Source organism: Theobroma umbraticum, unplaced genomic scaffold (assembly GCF_002168275.2).
Source record: "Theobroma umbraticum cultivar Fairchild unplaced genomic scaffold, ASM216827v3 scaffold_81.0, whole genome shotgun sequence".
In the NCBI taxonomy this organism is placed as follows: domain Eukaryota; kingdom Viridiplantae; phylum Streptophyta; class Magnoliopsida; order Malvales; family Malvaceae; genus Theobroma; species Theobroma umbraticum.
In genome coordinates, this window is record NW_018397268.1 from 5,544,167 (window position 1) to 5,549,676 (window position 5,510).

Below are 5,510 nucleotides of genomic sequence, written 5' to 3' on the forward strand. Positions count from 1 at the left end.
CACCCTAAGCACATAGTCAATCTAGGACCTATTTTGAACTTTATTTTCCTTCACTTAGTGTACCCCTTTTTTATCAAAAATTTTCTTTTGTTTAACACTTCATTTTTCCCTTTTTTTTTTCATTTTCTCAATTTCACACCCCCAAAGTTATTTCTTGTATTAAGTAATGAGCTGAATACAATCATATTTTGAACTTTTCTTAATTTTTCATCTTGACTACCTTTTTCACTATGTAGCTCATAACATTCCTAAACTAACTTACGCATTTAGGAATGAGAGATGCAAGAATTGTTGAAAACATTAATATAACGGTTTAGGATAAAAATTAAGTGTTTAAACAAAGAAAAGGTGTCATTAGGCTCAAAGGGGAAACTAAGGATAATTTATGTAGAGGAAGGCCACAAAAGGTTCAGTAGGTTCTAAAATGACCTAAGTCCTCTCCTTAACTAAGTGTAGCCTAGAATTTCACCTCGAGAGAGAATAAAATAAATTCTAAAACTTAATACATAATTTAAAAATTCACATTCACATAAACCTTCTCTAAATACATATAATGAATCCAAGCAAAAGACATAGTTGCTCAAAATGTATAAACTGCACTATAACAATAAAGCTTAGCATAAGAATTTACATAACACTCAAACAATATTCATATTTGCAAATAATCAAGATAGGAATATAACAAAATTCTCATCATTGGATAGGTAAATTAAATGAAACTGACGCAATTAAATCTAGCTAAAATACAAATGCACATGTAAAAATAAAAAAAAATTTAGCTAAAATAAACTAATCTAAAATATCACAAAAACTAATAACAATAAAACCCTCCCCCAAACTTAAATTGCACATTTTCCTCAATGTGAAAAGTTAAACAGAGTAAGGAAATGAAACTCCCCTATCAATGGTGATAGTGCATTAAAAGCTTTAATTTTTATCCCCTTTATCTTCATGCTTTCTAAACTTGCAAACTCAACAAACAAGCTAGGGAGATGTTGGAACTACTTATTTAAATAGAAAATAAAAATAACTAAAATAACAATTAAAACTAAAATGATATAGCTTGGGTTACTTCTTAAAAAGTACTTTTTGATAGTCACTAGCTTGACTATGATACCTCTTTTTTCACTTTTTTATCACCATTTTGTTTCATTACCTTGAATGCTTTAGTAAGTGTACTAAAAATTTAGCCATATGATAAAAATTTTACAACCTTAAAGGTTTTTCACCAATATGGTTGACGTTGCCATGGTAAGAGGTGGAGGAGTGAACTAAAGAGTGTCAGGTGTTGTTCAACCTCAAAATCAAGATCACTAGAAGGTGGTAGATTATGCTCATCATAACACTACTTTGTGTGGAGATATAGTGGCAGTGGCTCTAACTTATGAGTTGGTACTTACTTACTTGTAGGTGGTGGACAAGGATTACCTTTACCTTTATTAGCTAAATCCACTCTATAGCAACGAGCTGTGGTTGGAGGACTCTTAGTTGCATTGAACATAATAAATTCAACTGCCTCCTCTCTAACTCTAAAAGTTATTTTGCTTGTTCTTACATCTATTAATGCGCTTATAGTGGTTAAGAATGAATGTCCCAATATGATCAAAACTTCTTGATCCTCTTTTATCTCAAGTATAAAAAAATCTACTAGAATGTACAATTTCCCAACTTTAAGCAAGACATCATTTATAACCCCACAAGGCTACCTTATTGTTCTATCTACCATATGCAAGGTGACTGTAGTTGGTTGAATTTTATTCAATTTAATTCTCCTAGCAACAGACAAAGGCATAATTGAAACACTAGCACCCAAATCACACCAAGCTTTTGAAAAATTAAAATTACCAATTGAACAAGGGATAGAAAAACTCCCTAGATCCTTAAGCTTTGGTGGAAGTTTATTTTAAATTATCGTGCTACACTCTACAGTGAGTGTAACTATCTTGAAATCCTCCAATTTGCTCTTCTTAGTTAAGATGTCCTTTGGAAACTTCACATATGACAACATTTGTTTTAAAGCTTCCGCCAAAGGAATGTTGACGTGAAGCATTTTGAATACCTTAAGAAATTTTTGAAAATGCAAATCTAGTTTTTGTTTTTGAAGGTGCTGATGAAAGGGTGGTGGTGGTAAAGTTGACTTTGTTTCATTCTTTTGAATTTGCTTGTCAGTTGTCTTAATCAGTGTTTCATTATCAACAGGCTTATCTTGAAGAGTAGCTTACCTAACACTATTGTCAACTTCTTTTCCACTCCTCAGGGTGATTGCCATAACTTGTTCCTTACCTTTTCTCCTTGGATTCACCTTTATATCGCTAGGCTGTGTTCTTTGAGGTTGATTGTTTAATAAATTGGCAAGTTAACCAATGTGAGTCTCAAGGTTTCGAATTGATGTTGCTTGACTCTGAATAAGATCTACTTGACTTTGTATAATGCTATCATTCTGTGTCATGTGCTCCCTTAGCAGATCTTCCATAATTGACTTTTTTTTTCTAAAATAGGGTTGTTAGCTTGCTAGTGAAATCCTCGAGGTGCATTTGGCATTGGAGTTGAAGACGAACCTTGATTATTAGCTTAAGAGAAGTGGGGTTGATTCTTCCACCCTAGGTTGTAAGTGTTGTAGTAGGGGTTGTTTTGCTGTCTATTACCAACAAATTGCACTATCTTTGTTGAACTTGGACATTGATGACTTGCATGATTATCTCAGCAAAACTCACAAGCTACAAAAGGACTTTGCAAACTATTAGTACTAGAAGATTCAAGAGTTTTAGTTAAAGTTGCTACTTGAGCGGATAATGTTGTCTTAGCATCAACATCATGAATTCCAATTACTTTTCTATGCATTGCTCACTCTGTTGGCCACTGATAGTTGTTTGCATTCATATCCTCTAATAAATCATATGCCTCATCAATTGATTTTGCCATTAAAGCTCCTTCCATAGCGACATCAATGGTGGTTCGAACCTACCCATTCAAAACATTATAAAAACTTTGCACTTGAAGCCACTTTGGGAGACCATGATTAAGACAATGCTAAAGTAGTTCTTTGTATCTTTCCCAAGCTTCATACAACAATTCAGAATCTAGTTGTATGAATGATGTAATATCATTCCTCAATTTCGTTGTCTTAGTTGAAGGGAAGAATTTGGCAAGGAATTTATGAACAAGATCAACCCATGTTGTTATGGAGTTAATAGGGAGTGTATTTAGCCAAGCCTTAGCTTTATCCCTCAAGGAGAATGGAAAAAGCCTTAACCAAATTGGATCATCTGTGACGCCATTGTTCTTGAACGTGCCACAAATCTTTGAGAAGTTTGATATATGACCATTTTGATCATCACTTGAAAGACCCTTAAACTGAACCGATGTTTGAATCATGGTAATGATAGCTGGCTTGATTTGAAAATAGTTTACTTGAATAGTTGGCCTTTGAATGGTCAATGGAATTCCTTGTACTGAAAGAACAACATAATCCTCTAAGCAAGGATTGTGAGCTGCTACATGCTCTTGGATCTATTGTTCACCCTGTTGATTAGCCATTGTATTTATTGGAGCAACACCTTGTTGATTCTCTCGTCGAAGTTTGCGAAATGTTCACTCAATTTCTAGATCATATAAGATAGTCTCCAACTTGTTTTCTCTTTTCATATAACAGTTGAAGACAACTGCAAAACAAAGAAATAAAACTTAAATTAAGACTAATTCGAAAAAATTTAATATTATCAAATAACAAAGAAAACAAAATCCCTAGCAATGGTGTCAAAAACTTCTTGTCGAATTTGCACACAGAAGTATACATATCGAAGAAGTAATATAGACAGTAAGTCCAGATTATTATTCCCACAAGGATTTATTTCTAAAGTTTCAATAAGTACTAAAATTATAAAACAAATTAATCTTATTTAAGTAATTTCAAAATTGAAGAAAAACTAATTAAAACAATAAAAAATCAACACTAAATAAACTAACAAACTAAATAAGTTGAGAAAAATAGTATATTAAAGACCTAGGATTATGGGTTCATTCAACATTTCATTTGATACCAGCTTTTCCTGTTATTGTCTTTCCTAGGTGGTTTTATTAACCTAGAACCCTAAGCTATGGACAAGTCTCTATTGAGTTGGTAGTACAAATACGTAACTTAATTAGTTCACTATATGTTAAATTCAATTCATTAAGCAAGTGTCCAAATGTGGCTTGTTAGTTAAAATTTTACTATGAAAGTATAAGTATCAAAAATATAGTAAATAAGCAAGCAAGTATCGATCCCATAAAGAATTGATCTAAAATTTTACTAAGTACTAAATTAGAACAATTTTGTTTTATTCAAATAATTAAAATCTAGATTCTAATTAAACTAAAAATTACTCAACTAAAACTAATTTAATTAAAAATTAAAACAGCAAGATAATTAGGTAAAAATCAAATCAAATAAGCCTAGGATTACAATATCCCTCACATTTCATCTAAATCTTACCTTTCTTCCTTAACTTATTTCAATGAGTTGAATTGCCAATCTAGAGTCCTCAATTATTTATAAGGGCCTCTCGACTCGTCTTATAAAAATATCTACTTTAACCAAAACATTATATCTCTATGTGAATTGAAATTAAAATAGATACATTAAGTTCAGGCTCTAATCTGGCTATATATGGCCTGTAGGTATATCCCTATCCTATCTGCAAATCAATTAATATAATCATATGTTATCCCAATTTTAGTTTACATAAACTCCCTTTCTCAAGTTTTTTTAGGTTCCTAAATCAATTTAATTGGTGATCAGGCAATTAAAAGTATTAAGAACAAATTGGAATAAATAATTCAAATCCCATTAAAGATATGCAAGAAAGAGGTTAAAAATTTAGATTACATGTGAGTTCAATTACAATCTTAGAAAAATAAAATTAGCTATTCATAATTGCAAAGCTAAATAAAAAAATAAATTTCAACCATAGAGGGTAACAAGAAAATAAAAGCTTAGGAAGAAAACAAAAGGATTGAATGAAGCTTGTTTTTGAGTTTCTACCTCAACTTTCAGCCGTTTGAATCTCCAAATTGTCTTACCTGATTTCTCTTAAAATATCCTATTTATACAAACTTTCTTAACCTAAAAGTCCTTAAGTTAACCTACTAATTCTAACTATTGGGCTTAATAGTGTAATGGAGCCCAAACATCAATTGTTAATCTTAAAATTGTCATTCTCGCAATAGTATGTCTAGTCATCTGTAACCCAATTTTCTCTATTTTCAAAGCAAAACTAGGAAAAGTGATATGTATGAACGTTGTAGTTCTCTCTCTTAAATTTCCAATGGTCTAAGAATAGCTTCATTGGCATTTTTGTAGGGCAAGTTATGGGCAAACTACCAAAGCATGTGCCAGTAGAGCTTTGGGTACTTCAAACACTTTTTTTTTCCAAAATTAAGCCCAACTTCCTTAAATCCTACAAAAAACATAAAAACTAATAAACAATAACCAAATTAAAGTAAATAAACATAAAATTAAAATAACTCAC

The 5,510-nt window shown here is 31.5% G+C and overlaps 1 non-coding gene across 1 annotated transcript; it reads left to right on the forward strand.

Moving 5' to 3' along the window:
- Positions 1 to 3,010: 3,010 nt before the first annotated feature.
- LOC149526645 (small nucleolar RNA R71) lies at positions 3,011 to 3,117 on the forward strand. Its single transcript, XR_016351820.1, has one exon. It is a non-coding gene; the product is annotated as a small nucleolar RNA R71 (small nucleolar RNA).
- Positions 3,118 to 5,510: the final 2,393 nt, after the last annotated feature.